The sequence below is a fragment of the Rana temporaria genome, chromosome 5 (assembly GCF_905171775.1).
Source record: "Rana temporaria chromosome 5, aRanTem1.1, whole genome shotgun sequence".
NCBI classification, from domain to species: Eukaryota; Metazoa; Chordata; class Amphibia; order Anura; family Ranidae; genus Rana; species Rana temporaria.
In genome coordinates, this window is record NC_053493.1 from 38,682,151 (window position 1) to 38,705,074 (window position 22,924).

The 22,924-nt window shown below is 45.1% G+C and overlaps 1 protein-coding gene across 1 annotated transcript in view; it reads left to right on the forward strand.

The window, feature by feature from the left end:
• The first annotated feature begins 307 nt into the window (after positions 1 to 307).
• MINDY3 (MINDY lysine 48 deubiquitinase 3) overlaps positions 308 to 22,924 on the forward strand; it is a 263,254-nt gene continuing 240,637 nt past the window's right edge. Inside the window, exon 1 of the mRNA XM_040352409.1 lies at positions 308 to 407. The gene's annotated coding sequence lies outside the window, so the exon portion shown is untranslated. The remainder of the gene's footprint in view (positions 408 to 22,924) is intronic.

Below are 22,924 nucleotides of genomic sequence, written 5' to 3' on the forward strand. Positions count from 1 at the left end.
ATCACTATAGATGACATCCAGCCACGTGTCCCCACTGTGTGATCTTCTCCATTCATATCTAATAAAGAGGGGGAGGGGAATGTTCAGGATGTCCGATCTATGAATGAACAACAATAATCTACAGGAGCGATCAGAGCGGGGAGGACAGGAGCACGGAGTGTGTATGGAGGACACATCGCCCGATATCCGCTCTATGAGCCGGAAATCCACACCGAGAGATACAAAGTGTAACCCGGAGCGATACACCGTATTCCACCGACACCCCTAGAGATACATGAATGCATCACACTGACAGCACGGAGCCCCGCCCCTCCGCTCCGCACACACTTCCGCTTCCGGTTCTCTCTCCACCTGAGTCAGTCAGTGCAGAGTGTGGGGGGTGATTGATCGCTGGAGCGCGGATCGGGGTATGTGTACAGAGATCGCCCATCATCACCGACTACATCATCTGTCCTCTATACTGATATATCCCCCCCCCCACCTTACTTCCTCTATATACTAATACACCATCCAACCCCACTATATACACATACTGTATACCCTCCACTCCCCCATCCCCACTATACATATATAACCTCCACCCTCTATATACACATACTGTATAACCTCCATTCCTCCATCCCCACTATATTTACCCACCATTCCTATATACACATATAACCTCCATTCCTCCATCCCCACTACACACACACATAATGTATACTATACCATCCATCCCCTCTATATACACATATACTCTCCATTCTCTATATACACATATATCCTCCATTCTCTATATACACAGAAACCCTCCATTCCTCCACCCTCTATATACACACATACCCTCCATTCCTCCATCCTCTATATACACACATACCCTCCATTCCTCCACCCTCTATATACACTCCATTCCTCCATCCCCTATATACACATATACCCTCCATTCCTCCATCCCCTAAATACACACATACCCTCCATCCCCTATATACACATATATCCTCCATCCCCTCTATATACACACATACCCTCCATTCCTCCATCCTCTATATACACACATACCTTCAATTCCTCCACCCTCTATATACACATATACCCTCCATTCCTCCACCCCCTATATACACATATACCCTCCATTCCTCCATCCCCTAAATACACACATACCCTCCATCCCCTCTATATACACACATACCCTCCATTCCTCCATCCTCTATATACACACATACCCTCCATTCTCTATATACACATGTACCCTCCATTCCTCCATCCTCTATATACACACATACCCTCCATTCCTCCATCCTCTATATACACACATACCCTCCATTCCTCCATCCTCTATATACACACATACCCTCCATTCCTCCATCCTCTATATACACACATACCCTCCATCCCCTATATACACATATACCCTCCATTCCTCCATCCCCTATATACACACACATACCCTCCATTCCTCCATCCTCTATATACCCACATACCCTCCATTCTCTATATACACATGTACCCTCCATTCCTCCATCCTCTATATACACATATACCCTCCATTCTCTATATACCCACATACCCTCCATTCTCTATATACACACATACCCTCCATTCCTCCATCCCCTATATACACATATACCCTCCATCCCCTATATACACATATACCCTCCATCCCCTCTATATACACACATACCCTCCATTCCTCCATCCTTTATATACACACATACCCTCCATTCTCTATATACACATATACCCTCCATTCCTCCACCCTCCATATAAACACATAACCTCCATTCTCTATATACACACACATACCCTCCATTCCTCCATCCCCTATATACACACATACCCTCCATTCCTCCATCCCCTATATACACACACACCCTCCATTCCTCCATCCCCTATATACACACACACCCTCCATTCCTCCATCCCCTATATACACACATACCCTCCATTCCTCCATCCCCTATATACACCCATACCCTCCATTCCTCCATCCCCTATATACACACATACCCTCCATTCCCTATATACACATATACCCTCCATTCCTCCATCCCCTATATACACATATACCCTCCATTCCTCCATCCCCACATATACCCTCCATCCCCTATATACACATATACCCTCCATCCCCCTATATACACATATACCCTCCATTCCTCCATCCCCTATATACACATATACCCTCCACCCTCTATATACACTGTACTCTCCATCCTCTATATACACATATACCCTCCATTCTTCTATATCAATATTTTCCATTCGTTCTGTATATCTGTCACTTTGCTAAAACTTTATTTTCTGACAATAATGTGTATTTTGCACATTATTGTTGTTTTTTCCAGTTATTGAACAGTCAGCCTCCGATTCTCCTTGTGACTTCCATACATAGTGACCTCAGTCAGTCATGTGACTTTGTCCATCCCCTATATACACATATACCCTCCATCCCCTATATACACATATACCCTCCATTCCTCCATCCCCTATATACACTGTACTCCATCCTCTATATACACATATACCCTCCATTCTTCTATATCAATATTTTCCATTCATTCTGTATAACTGTCACTTTGCTAAAACTTTATTTTCTGACAATAATGTGTATTTTGCACATTATTGTTGCTTTTTCCAGTTATTGAACAGTCAGCCTCCGATTCTCCTTGTGACTTCCATACATAGTGACCTCAGTCAGTCATGTGACTTTGTCAGTCATGTGACTTTGTCAGTTGGTGACCTCGGTCAGTCATGTGACTTTGTCAGTTGGTGACCTCGGTCAGTCATGTGACTTTGTCAGTTGGTGACCTCGGTCAGTCATGTGACTTTGTCAGTTGGTGACCTCGGTCAGTCATGTGACTTTGTCAGTTGGTGACCTCGGTCAGTCATGTGACTTTGTCAGTTGGTGACCTCGGTCAGTCATGTGACTTTGTCAGTTGGTGACCTCGGTCAGTCATGTGACTTTGTCAGTTGGTGACCTCGGTCAGTCATGTGACTTTGTCAGTTGGTGACCTCGGTCAGTCATTTGACTTTGTCAGTTGGTGACCTCAGTCAGTTGGTGACCTCGGTCAGTCATGTGACTTTGTCAGTTGGTGACCTCAGTCAGTCATTTGACTTTGTCAGTTGGTGACCTCAGTCAGTTGGTGACCTCAGTCAGTCGTGACTTTGTCAGTTGGTGACCTTGGTCAGTCATGTGACTTTGTCAGTTGGTGACCTCGGTCAGTCATGTGACTTTGTCAGTTGGTGACCTTGGTCAGTCATGTGACTTTGTCCATCCCCTATATACACATATACCCTCCATCCCCTATATACACATATACCCTCCATTCCTCCATCCCCTATATACACTGTACTCTCCATCCTCTATATACACATATACCCTCCATTCTTCTATATCAATATTTTCCATTCATTCTGTATAACTGTCACTTTGCTAAAACTTTATTTTCTGACAATAATGTGTATTTTGCACATTATTGTTGCTTTTTCCAGTTACTGAACAGTCAGCCTCCGATTCTCCTTGTGACTTCCATACATAGTGACCTCAGTCAGTCATGTGACTTTGTCAGTTGGTGACCTCGGTCAGTCATGTGACTTTGTCAGTTGGTGACCTCGGTCAGTCATGTGACTTTGTCAGTTGGTGACCTCAGTCAGTCATTTGACTTTGTCAGTTGGTGACCTCAGTCAGTTGGTGACCTCGGTCAGTCATGTGACTTTGTCAGTTGGTGACCTCGGTCAGTCATGTGACTTTGTCAGTTGGTGACCTCGGTCAGGCATGTGACCTTCCATACATGGTGACCTCGGTCAGTCATGTGACTTCCATACATGGTGACCTTGGTCAGTCATTTGACTTTGTCAGTTGGTGACCTCAGTCAGTTGGTGACCTCAGTCAGTCATGTGACTTTGTCAGTTGGTGACCTCAGTCAGTCATGTGACTTTGTCAGTTGGTGACCTCAGTCAGTTGGTGACCTCGGTCAGTCATGTGACTTTGTCAGTTGGTGACCTCGGTCAGTCATGTGACTTTGTCAGTTGGTGACCTCGGTCAGTCATGTGACTTTCATACATGGTGACCTCGGTCAGTCATGTGACTTTCATACATGGTGACCTCGGTCAGTCATGTGACTTTCATACATGGTGACCTCGGGCAGTCATGTGACTTCCATACATGTTGACCTCGGTCAGTCATGTGATTTTGTCAGTTGGTGACCTCGGTCAGTCATGTGACTTTGTCCATCCCCTATATACACATATACCCTCCATTCCCTATATACACATATACCTTCCATCCCCTATATACACATATACCCTCCATTCCTCCATCCCCTATATACACATATACCCTCCATCCCCTATATACACACATACCCTCCATTCCTCCATCCTCTATATACACACATACCCTCCATTCCTCCACCCTCTATATACACATATACCCTCCATTCCTCCACCCTCTATATACACATACACCCTCCATTCCCTATATACACTGTACTCTCCATCCTCTATATACACATATACCCTCCATTCTTCTATATCAATATTTTCCATTCATTCTGTATAACTGTCACTTTGCTAAAACTTTATTTTCTGACAATAATGTGTATTTTGCACATTATTGTTGCTTTTTCCAGTTATTGAACAGTCAGCCTCCGGTTCTCCTTGTGACTTCCATACATAGTGACCTCGGTCAGTCATGTGACTTTGTCAGTTGGTGACCTCGGTCAGTCATGTGACTGTCAGTTGGTGACCTCGGTCAGTCATGTGACTTTGTCAGTTGGTGACCTCGGTCAGTCATGTGACTTTGTCAGTTGGTGACCTCGGTCAGTCATGTGACTTTGTCAGCCTCCGATTCTCCTTGTGATTTCCATACATAGTGACCTCAGTCAGTCGGTGACCTCGGTCAGTCATGTGACTTTGTGAGTTGGTGACCTCGGTCAGTCATGTGACTTTGTCAGTTGGTGACCTCGGTCAGGTGTGTGACTTCCATACATGGTGACCTCGGTCAGTCATGTGACTTCCATACATGGTGACCTCGGTCAGTCATGTGACTTCCATACATGTTGACCTCGGTCAGTCATGTGACTTCCATACATGTTGACCTCGGTCAGTCATGTGACTTCCATACATGGTGACCTCGGTCAGTCATGTGACTTTGTCCATCCCCTATATACACATATACCCTCCATTCCTCCATCCCCTATATACACTGTACTCTCCATCCTCTATATACACATATACCCTCCATTCTTCTATATCAATATTTTCCATTCATTCTGTATAACTGTCACTTTGCTAAAACTTTATTTTCTGACAATAATGTGTATTTTGCACATTATTGTTGCTTTTTCCAGTTATTGAACAGTCAGCCTCCGATTCTCCTTGTGACTTCCATACATAGTGACCTCAGTCAGTCATGTGACTTTGTCAGTTGGTGACCTCGGTCAGGCATGTGACTTCCATACATGGTGACCTCGGTCAGTCATGTGACTTCCATACATGTTGACCTCGGTCAGTCATGTGACTTCCATACATGGTGACCTCGGTCAGTCATGTGACTTTGTCCATCCCCTATATACACATATACCCTCCATTCCTCCATCCCCTATATACACTGTACTCTCCATCCTCTATATACACATATACCCTCCATTCTTCTATATCAATATTTTCCATTCATTCTGTATAACTGTCACTTTAATAAAACTTTATTTTCTGACAATAATGTGTATTTTGCACATTATTGTTGCTTTTTCCAGTTATTGAACAGTCAGCCTCCGATTCTCCTTGTGACTTCCATACATAGTGACCTCAGTCAGTCATGTGACTTTGTCAGTTGGTGACCTCAGTCAGTCATGTGACTTTGTCAGTTGGTGACCTCGGTCAGTCATGTGACTTTGTCAGTTGGTGACCTCGGGCAGTCATGTGACTTTGTCAGTTGGTGACCTCGGGCAGTCATGTGACTTTGTCAGTTGGTGACCTCGGGCAGTCATGTGACTTTGTCAGTTGGTGACCTCGGGCAGTCATGTGACTTTGTCAGTTGGTGACCTCGGGCAGTCATGTGACTTTGTCAGTTGGTGACCTCGGGCAGTCATGTGACTTTGTCCATCCCCTATATACACATATACCCTCCATCCCCTATATACACATATACCCTCCATTCCTCCATCCCCTATATACACTGTACTCTCCATCCTCTATATACACATATACCCTCCATTCTTCTATATCAATATTTTCCATTCATTCTGTATAACTGTCACTTTGCTAAAACTTTATTTTCTGACAATAATGTGTATTTTGCACATTATTGTTGCTTTTTCCAGTTACTGAACAGTCAGCCTCCGATTCTCCTTGTGACTTCCATACATAGTGACCTCAGTCAGTCATGTGACTTTGTCAGTTGGTGACCTCGGTCAGTCATGTGACTTTGTCAGTTGGTGACCTCGGTCAGTCATGTGACTTTGTCAGTTGGTGACCTCGGTCAGTCATGTGACTTTGTCAGTTGGTGATCTCGGTCAGTCATGTGACTTTGTCAGTTGGTGACCTCAGTCAGTCATTTGACTTTGTCAGTTGGTGACCTCAGTCAGTTGGTGACCTCAGTCAGTCATGTGACTTTGTCAGTTGGTGACCTCGGTCAGTCATGTGACTTTGTCAGTTGGTGACCTCGGTCAGGCATGTGACCTTCCATACATGGTGACCTCGGTCAGTCATGTGACTTCCATACATGGTGACCTCGGTCAGTCATGTGACTTTGTCAGTTGGTGACCTCAGTCAGTCATGTGACTTTGTCAGTTGGTGACCTCAGTCAGTCATTTGACTTTGTCAGTTGGTGACCTCAGTCAGTTGGTGACCTCAGTCAGTCATGTGACTTTGTCAGTTGGTGACCTCGGTCAGTCATGTGACTTTGTCAGTTGGTGACCTCGGTCAGGCATGTGACCTTCCATACATGGTGACCTCGGTCAGTCATGTGACTTCCATACATGGTGACCTCGGTCAGTCATGTGACTTCCATACATGGTGACCTCGGTCAGTCATGTGACTTTGTCAGTTGGTGACCTCGGTCAGTCATGTGACTTTGTCAGTTGGTGACCTCAGTCAGTCATGTGACTTTGTCAGTTGGTGACCTCAGTCAGTCATTTGACTTTGTCAGTTGGTGACCTCAGTCAGTTGGTGACCTCGGTCAGTCATGTGACTTTGTCAGTTGGTGACCTCGGTCAGTCATGTGACTTTGTCAGTTGGTGACCTCGGTCAGGCATGTGACCTTCCATACATGGTGACCTCGGTCAGTCATGTGACTTCCATACATGGTGACCTCGGTCAGGCGTGTGACTTCCATACATGGTGACCTCGGTCAGTCATGTGACTTCCATACATGGTGACCTCGGTCAGTCATGTGACTTCCATACATGTTGACCTCGGTCAGTCATGTGACTTCCATACATGTTGACCTCGGTCAGTCATGTGACTTCCATACATGGTGACCTCGGTCAGTCATGTGACTTTGTCCATCCCCTATATACACATATACCCTCCATTCCTCCATCCCCTATATACACTGTACTCTCCATCCTCTATATACACATATACCCTCCATTCTTCTATATCAATATTTTCCATTCATTCTGTATAACTGTCACTTTGCTAAAACTTTATTTTCTGACAATAATGTGTATTTTGCACATTATTGTTGCTTTTTCCAGTTATTGAACAGTCAGCCTCCGATTCTCCTTGTGACTTCCATACATAGTGACCTCAGTCAGTCATGTGACTTTGTCAGTTGGTGACCTCAGTCAGTCATGTGACTTTGTCAGTTGGTGACCTCGGTCAGTCATGTGACTTTGTCAGTTGGTGACCTCGGGCAGTCATGTGACTTTGTCAGTTGGTGACCTCGGGCAGTCATGTGACTTTGTCAGTTGGTGACCTCGGGCAGTCATGTGACTTTGTCAGTTGGTGACCTCGGGCAGTCATGTGACTTTGTCAGTTGGTGACCTCGGGCAGTCATGTGACTTTGTCAGTTGGTGACCTCGGGCAGTCATGTGACTTTGTCCATCCCCTATATACACATATACCCTCCATCCCCTATATACACATATACCCTCCATTCCTCCATCCCCTATATACACTGTACTCTCCATCCTCTATATACACATATACCCTCCATTCTTCTATATCAATATTTTCCATTCATTCTGTATAACTGTCACTTTGCTAAAACTTTATTTTCTGACAATAATGTGTATTTTGCACATTATTGTTGCTTTTTCCAGTTACTGAACAGTCAGCCTCCGATTCTCCTTGTGACTTCCATACATAGTGACCTCAGTCAGTCATGTGACTTTGTCAGTTGGTGACCTCGGTCAGTCATGTGACTTTGTCAGTTGGTGACCTCGGTCAGTCATGTGACTTTGTCAGTTGGTGACCTCGGTCAGTCATGTGACTTTGTCAGTTGGTGATCTCGGTCAGTCATGTGACTTTGTCAGTTGGTGACCTCAGTCAGTCATTTGACTTTGTCAGTTGGTGACCTCAGTCAGTTGGTGACCTCAGTCAGTCATGTGACTTTGTCAGTTGGTGACCTCGGTCAGTCATGTGACTTTGTCAGTTGGTGACCTCGGTCAGGCATGTGACCTTCCATACATGGTGACCTCGGTCAGTCATGTGACTTCCATACATGGTGACCTCGGTCAGTCATGTGACTTTGTCAGTTGGTGACCTCAGTCAGTCATGTGACTTTGTCAGTTGGTGACCTCAGTCAGTCATTTGACTTTGTCAGTTGGTGACCTCAGTCAGTTGGTGACCTCAGTCAGTCATGTGACTTTGTCAGTTGGTGACCTCGGTCAGTCATGTGACTTTGTCAGTTGGTGACCTCGGTCAGGCATGTGACCTTCCATACATGGTGACCTCGGTCAGTCATGTGACTTCCATACATGGTGACCTCGGTCAGTCATGTGACTTCCATACATGGTGACCTCGGTCAGTCATGTGACTTTGTCAGTTGGTGACCTCAGTCAGTCATGTGACTTTGTCAGTTGGTGACCTCAGTCAGTCATGTGACTTTGTCAGTTGGTGACCTCAGTCAGTCATTTGACTTTGTCAGTTGGTGACCTCAGTCAGTTGGTGACCTCAGTCAGTCATGTGACTTTGTCAGTTGGTGACCTCGGTCAGTCATGTGACTTTGTCAGTTGGTGACCTCGGTCAGTCATGTGACTTTGTCAGTTGGTGACCTCGGTCAGGCATGTGACCTTCCATACATGGTGACCTCGGTCAGTCATGTGACTTCCATACATGGTGACCTCGGTCAGTCATGTGACTTTGTCAGTTGGTGACCTCAGTCAGTCATGTGACTTTGTCAGTTGGTGACCTCAGTCAGTCATGTGACTGTCAGTTGGTGACCTCAGTCAGTCATTTGACTTTGTCAGTTGGTGACCTCAGTCAGTTGGTGACCTCAGTCAGTCATGTGACTTTGTCAGTTGGTGACCTCGGTCAATCATGTGACTTTGTCAGTTGGTGACCTCGGTCAGTCATGTGACTTTGTCAGTTGGTGACCTCGGTCAGGCATGTGACCTTCCATACATGGTGACCTCGGTCAGTCATGTGACTTTGTCAGTTGGTGACCTCAGTCAGTCATGTGACTTTGTCAGTTGGTGACCTCAGTCAGTCATGTGACTTTGTCAGTTGGTGACCTCAGTCAGTTGGTGACCTCGGTCAGTCATGTGACTTTGTCAGTTGGTGACCTCGGTCAGTCATGTGACTTTGTCAGTTGGTGACCTCGGTCAGTCATGTGACTTTGTCAGTTGGTGACCTCGGTCAGTCATGTGACTTTCATACATGGTGACCTCGGTCAGTCATGTGACTTTCATACATGGTGACCTCGGTCAGTCATGTGACTTTCATACATGGTGACCTCGGTCAGTCATGTGACTTTCATACATGGTGACCTCGGTCAGTCATGTGACTTTCATACATGGTGACCTCGGTCAGTCATGTGACTTCCATACATGGTGACCTCGGTCAGTCATGTGACTTTGTCCATCCCCTATATACACATATACCCTCCATTCCTCCATCCCCTATATACACATATACCCTCCATCCCCTATATACACACATACCCTCCATTCCTCCACCCTCTATATACACATATACCCTCCATTTCTCCACCCTCTATATACACACATATATCCTCCATTCCTCCACCCTCTATATACACATACACCCTCCATTCCTCCATCCCCTATATACACTGTACTCTCCATCCTCTATATACACATATACCCTCCATTCTTCTATATCAATATTTTCCATTCATTCTGTATAACTGTCACTTTGCTAAAACTTTATTTTCTGACAATAATGTGTATTTTGCACATTATTGTTGCTTTTTCCAGTTATTGAACAGTCAGCCTCCGATTCTCCTTGTGACTTCCATACATAGTGACCTCAGTCAGTCGGTGACCTCGGTCAGTCATGTGACTTTGTCAGTTGGTGACCTCGGTCAGTCATGTGACTTTGTCAGTTGGTGACCTCGGTCAGGCATGTGACTTCCATACATGGTGACCTCGGTCAGGCATGTGACTTCCATACATGGTGACCTCGGTCAGTCATGTGACTTCCATACATGGTGACCTCGGTCAGTCATGTGACTTCCATACATGGTGACCTCGGTCAGTCATGTGACTTCCATACATGGTGACCTCGGTCAGTCATGTGACTTTGTCAGTTGGTGACCTCGGGCAGTCATGTGACTTTGTCAGTTGGTGACCTCGGTCAGTCATGTGACTTTGTCAGTTGGTGACCTCAGTCAGTCATGTGACTTTGTCAGTTGGTGACCTCGGTCAGTCATGTGACTTTGTCAGTTGGTGACCTCGGTCAGTCATGTGACTTTGTCAGTTGGTGACCTCGGTCAGTCATGTGACTTTGTCAGTTGGTGACCTCGGTCAGTCATGTGACTTTGTCAGTTGGTGACCTCAGTCAGTTGGTGACCTCGGTCAGTCATGTGACTTTGTCAGTTGGTGACCTCAGTCAGTCATGTGACTTTGTCAGTTGGTGACCTCGGTCAGTCATGTGACTTTGTCAGTTGGTGACCTGGGTCAGTCATGTGACTTTGTCAGTTGGTGACCTCGGTCAGTCATGTGACTTTGTCAGTTGGTGACCTCGGTCAGTCATGTGACTTTGTCAGTTGGTGACCTCGGTCAGTCATGTGACTTTGTCAGTTGGTGACCTCGGTCAGTCATGTGACTTTCATACATGGTGACCTCGGTCAGTCATGTGACTTTCATACATGGTGACCTCGGTCAGTCATGTGACTTTCATACATGGTGACCTCGGTCAGTCATGTGACTTTCATACATGGTGACCTCGGTCAGTCATGTGACTTTCATACATGGTGACCTCGGTCAGTCATGTGACTTTCATACATGGTGACCTCGGTCAGTCATGTGACTTTCATACATGGTGACCTCGGTCAGTCATGTGACTTTCATACATGGTGACCTCGGTCAGTCATGTGACTTTCATACATGGTGACCTCGGTCAGTCATGTGACTTTCATACATGGTGACCTCGGTCAGTCATGTGACTTTCATACATGGTGACCTCGGTCAGTCATGTGACTTTCATACATGGTGACCTCGGTCAGTCATGTGACTTTCATACATGGTGACCTCGGTCAGTCATGTGACTTCCATACATGGTGACCTCGGTCAGTCATGTGACTTTGTCCATCCCCTATATACACATATACCCTCCATTCCTCCATCCCCTATATACACATATACCCTCCATCCCCTATATACACACATACCCTCCATTCCTCCACCCTCTATATACACATATACCCTCCATTCCTCCACCCTCTATATACACATATACCCTCCATTCCTCCACCCTCTATATACACACATATACCCTCCATTTCTCCATCCCCTATATACACTGTACTCTCCATCCTCTATATACACATATACCCTCCATTCCCTATATACACATATACCTTCCATCCCCTATATAAACATATACCCTCCATTCCTCCATCCCCTATATACACATATACCCTCCATCCCCTATATACCCTCCATTCCTCCATCCCCTATATACACATATACCCTCCATCCCATATATACACACATACCCTCCATTCCTCCATCCTCTATATACACACATACCCTCCATTCCTCCACCCTCTATATACACATATACCCTCCATTCCTCCATCCCCTATATACACTGTACTCTCCATCCTCTATATACACATATACCCTCCATTCTTCTATATCAATATTTTCCATTCATTCTGTATAACTGTCACTTTGCTAAAACTTTATTTTCTGACAATAATGTGTATTTTGCACATTATTGTTGCTTTTTCCAGTTACTGAACAGTCAGCCTCCGATTCTCCTTGTGACTTCCATACATAGTGACCTCAGTCAGTCATGTTACTTTGTCAGTTGGTGACCTCGGTCAGTCATGTGACTTTGTCAGTTGGTGACCTCAGTCAGTCATGTGACTTTGTCAGTTGGTGACCTCAGTCAGTCATGTGACTTTGTCAGTTGGTGACCTCAGTCAGTTGGTGACCTCGGTCAGTCATGTGACTTTGTCAGTTGGTGACCTCAGTCAGTCATGTGACTTTGTCAGTTGGTGACCTCGGTCAGTCATGTGACTTTGTCAGTTGGTGACCTCAGTCAGTCATGTGACTTTGTCAGTTGGTGACCTCAGTCAGTTGGTGACCTCGGTCAGTCATGTGACTTTGTCAGTTGGTGACCTCGGTCAGTCATGTGACTTTGTCAGTTGGTGACCTCAGTCAGTCATGTGACTTTGTCAGTTGGTGACCTCGGTCAGTCATGTGACTTTGTCAGTTGGTGACCTCGGTCAGTCATGTGACTTTGTCAGTTGGTGACCTCAGTCAGTCATGTGACTTTGTCAGTTGGTGACCTCAGTCAGTCATGTGACTTTGTCAGTTGGTGACCTCGGGCAGTCATGTGACTTTGTCAGTTGGTGACCTCGGTCAGGCATGTGACCTTCCATACATGGTGACCTCGGTCAGTCATGTGACTTCCATACATGGTGACCTCGGTCAGTCATGTGACTTTGTCAGTTGGTGACCTCAGTCAGTCATGTGACTTTGTCAGTTGGTGACCTCAGTCAGTCATGTGACTTTGTCAGTTGGTGACCTCAGTCAGTCATGTGACTTTGTCAGTTGGTGACCTCAGTCAGTCATGTGACTTTGTCAGTTGGTGACCTCAGTCAGTTGGTGACCTCGGTCAGTCATGTGACTGTCAGTTGGTGACCTCGGTCAGTCATGTGACTTTGTCAGTTGGTGACCTCGGTCAGTCATGTGACTTTGTCAGTTGGTGACCTCGGTCAGTCATGTGACTTTGTCAGTTGGTGACCTCGGTCAGTCATGTGACTTTGTCAGTTGGTGACCTCGGTCAGTCATGTGACTTTCATACATGGTGACCTCAGTCAGTCATGTGACTTTGTCCATCCCCTATATACACATATACCCTCCATTCCTCCATCCCCTATATACACATATACCCTCCATCCCCTATATACACACATACCCTCCATTCCTCCACCCTCTATATACACATATACCCTCCATTCCTCCACCCTCTATATACACACATATACCCTCCATTCCTCCACCCTCTATATACACGTACACCCTCCATTCCTCCATCCCCTATATACACTGTACTCTCCATCCTCTATATACACATATACCCTCCATTCCCTATATACACATATACCTTCCATCCCCTATATAAACATATACCCTCCATTCCTCCATCCCCTATATACACATATACCCTCCATCCCCTATATACCCTCCATTCCTCCATCCCCTATATACACATATACCCTCCATCCCATATATACACACATACCCTCCATTCCTCCATCCTCTATATACACACATACCCTCCATTCCTCCACCCTCTATATACACATATACCCTCCATTCCTCCACCCTCTATATACACATACACCCTCCATTCCTCCATCCCCTATATACACTGTACTCTCCATCCTCTATATACACATATACCCTCCATTCTTCTATATCAATATTTTCCATTCATTCTGTATAACTGTCACTTTGCTAAAACTTTATTTTCTGACAATAATGTGTATTTTGCACATTATTGTTGCTTTTTCCAGTTATTGAACAGTCAGCCTCCGGTTCTCCTTGTGACTTCCATACATAGTGACCTCAGTCAGTCATGTGACTTTGTCAGTTGGTGACCTCGGTCAGTCATGTGACTTTGTCAGTTGGTGACCTCGGTCAGTCATGTGACTTTGTCAGTTGGTGACCTCGGTCAGTCATGTGACTTTGTCAGTTGGTGACCTCGGTCAGTCATGTGACTTTGTCAGCCTCCGATTCTCCTTGTGATTTCCATACATAGTGACCTCAGTCAGTCGGTGACCTCGGTCAGTCATGTGACTTTGTCAGTCGGTGACCTTGGGCAGTCATGTGACTTTGTCAGTTGGTGACCTCGGGCAGTCATGTGACTTTGTCAGTTGGTGACCTCGGGCAGTCATGTGACTTTGTCAGTTGGTGACCTCGGGCAGTCATGTGACTTTGTCAGTTGGTGACCTCGGGCAGTCATGTGACTTTGTCAGTTGGTGACCTCGGGCAGTCATGTGACTTTGTCAGTTGGTGACCTCGGGCAGTCATGTGACTTTGTCAGTTGGTGACCTCGGGCAGTCATGTGACTTTGTCAGTTGGTGACCTCAGGCAGTCATGTGACTTTGTCAGTTGGTGACCTCGGGCAGTCATGTGACTTTGTCAGTTGGTGACCTCGGGCAGTCATGTGACTTTCATACATGGTGACCTCGGGCAGTCATGTGACTTCCATACATGTTGACCTCGGTCAGTCATGTGACTTTGTCAGTTGGTGACCTCGGTCAGTCATGTGACTTTGTCAGTTGGTGACCTCGGGCAGTCATGTGACTTTCATACATGGTGACCTCGGGCAGTCATGTGACTTCCATACATGTTGACCTCGGTCAGTCATGTGACTTTGTCAGTTGGTGACCTCGGTCAGTCATGTGACTTTGTCCATCCCCTATATACACATATACCCTCCATTCCCTATATACACATATACCTTCCATCCCCTATATACACATATACCCTCCATTCCTCCATCCCCTATATACACATATACCCTCCATCCCCTATATACCCTCCATTCCTCCATCCCCTATATACACATATACCCTCCATCCCATATATACACACATACCCTCCATTCCTCCATCCTCTATATACACACATACCCTCCATTCCTCCACCCTCTATATACACATATACCCTCCATTCCTCCACCCTCTATATACACATATACCCTCCATCCCCTATATACACTGTACTCTCCATCCTCTATATACACATATACCCTCCATTCTTCTATATCAATATTTTCCATTCATTCTGTATAACTGTCACTTTGCTAAAACTTTATTTTCTGACAATAATGTGTATTTTGCACATTATTGTTGCTTTTTCCAGTTATTGAACAGTCAGCCTCCGGTTCTCCTTGTGACTTCCATACATAGTGACCTCGGTCAGTCATGTGACTTTGTCAGTTGGTGACCTCGGTCAGTCATGTGACTGTCAGTTGGTGACCTCGGTCAGTCATGTGACTTTGTCAGTTGGTGACCTCGGTCAGTCATGTGACTTTGTCAGTTGGTGACCTCGGTCAGTCATGTGACTTTGTCAGTTGGTGACCTCGGTCAGTCATGTGACTTTGTCAGCCTCCGATTCTCCTTGTGATTTCCATACATAGTGACCTCAGTCAGTCGGTGACCTCGGTCAGTCATGTGACTTTGTGAGTTGGTGACCTCGGTCAGTCATGTGACTTTGTCAGTTGGTGACCTCGGTCAGGCGTGTGACTTCCATACATGGTGACCTCGGTCAGGCGTGTGACTTCCATACATGGTGACCTCGGTCAGTCATGTGACTTCCATACATGTTGACCTCGGTCAGTCATGTGACTTCCATACATGTTGACCTCGGTCAGTCATGTGACTTCCATACATGGTGACCTCGGTCAGTCATGTGACTTCCATACATGGTGACCTCGGTCAGTCATGTGACTTTGTCCATCCCCTATATACACATATACCCTCCATTCCTCCATCCCCTATATACACTGTACTCTCCATCCTCTATATACACATATACCCTCCATTCTTCTATATCAATATTTTCCATTCATTCTGTATAACTGTCACTTTGCTAAAACTTTATTTTCTGACAATAATGTGTATTTTGCACATTATTGTTGCTTTTTCCAGTTATTGAACAGTCAGCCTCCGATTCTCCTTGTGACTTCCATACATAGTGACCTCAGTCAGTCATGTGACTTTGTCAGTTGGTGACCTCGGTCAGTCATGTGACTTTGTCAGTTGGTGACCTCGGTCAGTCATGTGACTTTGTCAGTTGGTGACCTCAGTCAGTCATGTGACTTTGTCAGTTGGTGACCTCGGGCAGTCATGTGACTTTATCAGTTGGTGACCTCGGGCAGTCATGTGACTTTGTCAGTTGGTGACCTCGGGCAGTCATGTGACTTTGTCAGTTGGTGACCTCGGGCAGTCATGTGACTTTGTCAGTTGGTGACCTCGGTCAGTCATGTGACTTTGTCAGTTGGTGACCTCGGGCAGTCATGTGACTTTGTCAGTTGGTGACCTCGGGCAGTCATGTGACTTTGTCAGTTGGTGACCTCGGGCAGTCATGTGACTTTGTCAGTTGGTGACCTCGGGCAGTCATGTGACTTTCATACATGGTGACCTCGGGCAGTCATGTGACTTCCATACATGTTGACCTCGGTCAGTCATGTGACTTTGTCAGTTGGTGACCTCGGTCAGTCATGTGACTTTGTCCATCCCCTATATACACATATACCCTCCATTCCCTATATACACATATACCTTCCATCCCCTATATACACATATACCCTCCATTCCTCCATCCCCTATATACACATATACCCTCCATCCCCTATATACCCTCCATTCCTCCATCCCCTATATACACATATACCCTCCATCCCATATATACACACATACCCTCCATTCCTCCATCCTCTATATACACACATACCCTCCATTCCTCCACCCTCTATATACACATACACCCTCCATTCCCTATATACACTGTACTCTCCATCCTCTATATACACATATACCCTCCATTCTTCTATATCAATATTTTCCATTCATTCTGTATAACTGTCACTTTGCTAAAACTTTATTTTCTGACAATAATGTGTATTTTGCACATTATTGTTGCTTTTTCCAGTTACTGAACAGTCAGCCTCCGATTCTCCTTGTGACTTCCATACATAGTGACCTCAGTCAGTCATGTGACTTTGTCAGTTGGTGACCTCGGTCAGGCATGTGACTTCCATACATGGTGACCTCGGTCAGTCATGTGACTTCCATACATGTTGACCTCGGTCAGTCATGTGACTTCCATACATGGTGACCTCGGTCAGTCATGTGACTTTGTCCATCCCCTATATACACATATACCCTCCATTCCTCCATCCCCTATATACACTGTACTCTCCATCCTCTATATACACATATACCCTCCATTCTTCTATATCAATATTTTCCATTCATTCTGTATAACTGTCACTTTGCTAAAACTTTATTTTCTGACAATAATGTGTATTTTGCACATTATTGTTGCTTTTTCCAGTTATTGAACAGTCGGCCTCCGATTCTCCTTGTGACTTCCATACATAGTGACCTCAGTCAGTCATGTGACTTTGTCAGTTGGTGACCTCGGTCAGTCATGTGACTTTGTCAGTTGGTGACCTCGGTCAGTCATGTGACTTTGTCAGTTGGTGACCTCGGTCAGTCATGTGACTTTGTCAGTTGGTGACCTCGGGCAGTCATGTGACTTTGTCCATCCCCTATATACACATATACCCTCCATTCCCTATATACACATATACCTTCCATCCCCTATATACACATATACCCTCCATTCCTCCATCCCCTATATACACATATACCCTCCATCCCCTATATACCCTCCATTCCTCCATCCCCTATATACACATATACCCTCCATCCCATATATACACTGTACTCTCCATCCTCTATATACACATACCCTCCATTCTTCTATATCAATATTTTCCATTCATTCTGTATAACTGTCACTTTGCTAAAACTTTATTTTCTGACAATAATGTGTATTTTGCACATTATTGTTGCTTTTTCCAGTTATTGAACAGTCAGCCTCCGATTGTCCTTGTGACTTCCATACATAGTGACCTCAGTCAGTCATGTGACTTTGTCAGTTGGTGACCTCAGTCAGTCATGTGACTTTGTCAGTTGGTGACCTCAGTCAGTTGGTGACCTCGGTCAGTCATGTGACTTTGTCAGTTGGTGACCTCGGTCAGGCATGTGACCTTCCATACATGGTGACCTCGGTCAGTCATGTGACTTTGTCAGTTGGTGACCTAGGTCAGTCATGTGACTTTGTCCATCCCCTATATACACATATACCCTCCAATCCTCCATCCCCCATATACACTTATACCCTCCATCCCCTATATACACATGTAACCTCCATCCCCTATATGCACATATACCCTCCATTCCTCCATCACCTATATACACATATACCCTCCATTCCTCCATCCCCTATATACACACATATACCCTCCATTCCTCCATCCCCTATATACACATATACCCTCCATTCCTCCACCCTCTATATACACATATACCCTCCATTCCTCTATCCCCTATATACACATATACCCTCCAATCCTCCACCCTCTATATACACATATACCCTCCATTCCTCCACCCTCTATATACACATATACCCTCCATTCCTCCACCCTCTATATACACATATACCCTCCATTCCTCCACCCTCTATATACACATCCACCCTCCATTCCTCCATCCCCTATATACACTGTACTCTCCATCCTCTATATACACATATACCCTCCATTCTTCTATATCAATATTTTCCATTCATTCTGTATAACTGTCACTTTGCTAAAACTTTATTTTCTGACAATAATGTGTATTTTGCACATTATTGTTGCTTTTTCCAGTTATTGAACAGTCAGCCTCCGATTGTCCTTGTGACTTCCATACATAGTGACCTCAGTCAGTCATGTGACTTTGTCAGTTGGTGACCTCAGTCAGTCATGTGACTTTTTCAGTTGGTGACCTCAGTCAGTTGGTGACCTCAGTCAGTTGGTGACCTTGTTCATTCATGTGACTTTGTCAGTTGGTGACCTCGGTCAGTCATGTGACTTTGTCAGTTGGTGACCTCGGTCAGGCATGTGACTTTGTCAGTTGGTGACCTCGGTCAGGCATGTGACTTTGTCAGTTGGTGACCTCGGTCAGTCATGTGACTTTGTCAGTTGGTGACCTCGGGCAGTCATGTGACTTTGTCAGTTGGTGACCTCGGTCAGTCATGTGACTTTGTCAGTTGGTGACCTCGGTCAGTCATGTGACTTTGTCCATCCCCTATATACACATATACCCTCCATTCCTCCATCCCCCATATACACATATACCCTCCATCCCCTATATGCACATATACCCTCCATTCCTCCATCCTCTATATACACATATACCCTCCATTCCTCCACCCTCTATATACACATATACCCTCCACCCTCTATATACACACATACCCTCTATATACACACATACCCTCCATTCCTCCACCCTCTATATACACATATACACACATACCCTCTATATACACACATACCCTCCATTCCTCCACCCTCTATATACACACATACCCTCCATTCCTCCACCCTCTATATACACACATACCCTCCATTCCTCCATCCCCTATATTCACTGTACTCTCCATCCTCTATATACACATATACCCTCCATTCTTCTATATCAATATTTTCCATTCATTCTGTATAACTGTCACTTTGCTAAAACTTTATTTTCTGACAATAATGTGTATTTTGCACATTATTGTTGCTTTTTCCAGTTACTGAACAGTCAGCCTCCGATTCTCCTTGTGACTTCCATACATAGTGACCTCAGTCAGTCATGTGACTTTGTCAGTTGGTGACCTCGGTCAGTCATGTGACTTTGTCCATCCCCTATATACACATATACCCTCCATCCCCTATATACACATATACCCTCCATCCCCTATATACACATATACCCTCCATCCCCTATATACACACATACCCTCTATATACACATATACCCTCCATTCCTCCACCCTCTATATACACATATACCCTCCATTCCTCCATCCCCTATATACATTGTACTCTCCATCCTCTATATACACATATACCCTCCATTCTTCTATATCAATATTTTCCATTCATTCTGTATAACTGTCACTTTGCTAAAACTTTATTTTCTGACAATAATGTGTATTTTGCACATTATTGTTGCTTTTTCCAGTTATTGAACAGTCAGCCTCCGATTCTCCTTGTGACTTCCATACATAGTGACCTCAGTCAGTCATGTGACTTTGTCAGTTGGTGACCTCGGTCAGTCATGTGACTTTGTCAGTTGGTGATCTCGGTCAGTCATGTGACTTTGTCAGTTGGTGATCTCGGTCAGTCATGTGACTTTGTCAGTTGGTGATCTCGGTCAGTCATGTGACTTTGTCAGTTGGTGATCTCGGTCAGTCATGTGACTTTGTCAGTTGGTGATCTCGGTCAGTCATGTGACTTTGTCAGTTGGTGATGTCAGTCATGTGACTTTGTCAGTTGGTGATGTCAGTCATGTGACTTTGTCAGTTGGTGATGTCAGTCAGTTGGTGACCTCAGTCAGTCATGTGACTTTGTCAGTTGGTGACCTCAGTCAGTTGGTGACCTCAGTCAGTCATGTGACTTTGTCAGTTGGTGACCTCAGTCAGTCATGTGACTTTGTCAGTTGGTGACCTCGGTCAGTCATGTGACTTTGTCAGTTGGTGACCTCGGTCAGTCATGTGACTTTGTCAGTTGGTGACCTCGGTCAGGCATGTGACTTTGTCAGTTGGTGACCTCGGGCAGGCATGTGACTTCCATACATGGTGACCTCGGGCAGGCATGTGACTTCCATACATGGTGACCTCGGGCAGTCATGTGACTTTGTCCATCCCCTATATACACATATACCCTCCATTCCTCCATCCCCCATATACACATATACCCTCCATCCCCTATATGCACATATACCCTCCATTCCTCCATCCCCTATATACACATATACCCTCCATTCCTCCATCCCCTATATACACATATACCCTCCATTCCTCCACCCTCTATATACACATATACCCTCCATTCCTCCAACCTCTATATACACATACACCCTCCATTCCTCCATCCCCTATATACACTGTACTCTCCATCCTCTATATACACATATACCCTCCATTCTTCTATATCAATATTTTCCATTCATTCTGTATAACTGTCACTTTGCTAAAACTTTATTTTCTGACAATAATGTGTATTTTGCACATTATTGTTGCTTTTTCCAGTTATTGAACAGTCAGCCTCCGATTCTCCTTGTGACTTCCATACATAGTGACCTCAGTCAGTCGGTGACCTCGGTCAGTCATGTGACTTTGTCAGTTGGTGACCTCGGTCAGTCATGTGACTTTGTCAGTTGGTGACCTCGGTCAGGCATGTGACTTCCATACATGGTGACCTCGGTCAGTCATGTGACTTCCATACATGGTGACCTCGGTCAGTCATGTGACTTTGTCCATCCCCTATATACACATATACCCTCCATTCCCTATATACACATATACCTTCCATCCCCTACATATACCCTCCATTCCTCCATCCCCTATATACACATATACCCTCCATCCCCTATATACCCTCCATTCCTCCATCCCCTATATACACATATACCCTCCATCCCCTATATACACACACACATACCTTCCATTCCTCCATCCCCTATATACACATATACCCTCCATCCCCTATATACACACACATACCTTCCATTCCTCCATCCTCTATATACACACATACCCTCCATTCCTCCACCCTCTATATACACATATACCCTCCATTCCTCCACCCTCTATATACACACATACCCTCTATTCCTCCACCCTCTATATACACATACACCCTCCATTCCTCCATCCCCTATATACACTGTACTCTCCATCCTCTATATACACATATACCCTCCATTCTTCTATATCAATATTTTCCATTCATTCTGTATAACTGTCACTTTGCTAAAACTTTATTTTCTGACAATAATGTGTATTTTGCACATTATTGTTGCTTTTTCCAGTTATTGAACAGTCAGCCTCCGATTCTCCTTGTGACTTCCATACATAGTGACCTCAGTCAGTCATGTGACTTTGTCAGTTGGTGACCTCGGTCAGTCATGTGACTTTGTCAGTTGGTGACCTCGGTCAGTCATGTGACTTTGTCAGTTGGTGACCTCGGTCAGTCATGTGACTTTGTCAGTTGGTGACTTAGGTCAGTCATGTGACTTTGTCAGTTGGTGACCTCGGTCAGTCATGTGACTTTGTCAGTTGGTCACCTCGGTCAGTCATGTGACTTTGTCAGTTGGTCACCTCGGTCAGTCATGTGACTTTGTCAGTTGGTCACCTCGGTCAGTCATGTGACTTTCATACATGGTGACCTCGGTCAGTCATGTGACTTTCATACATGGTGACCTCGGTCAGTCATGTGACTTTCATACATGGTGACCTCGGTCAGTCATGTGACTTTCATACATGGTGACCTCGGTCAGTCATGTGACTTTCATACATGGTGACCTCGGTCAGTCATGTGACTTTCATACATGGTGACCTCGGTCAGTCATGTGACTTTCATACATGGTGACCTCGGTCAGTCATGTGACTTTCATACATGGTGACCTCGGTCAGTCATGTGACTTTGTCCATCCCCTATATACACATATACCCTCCATTCCTCC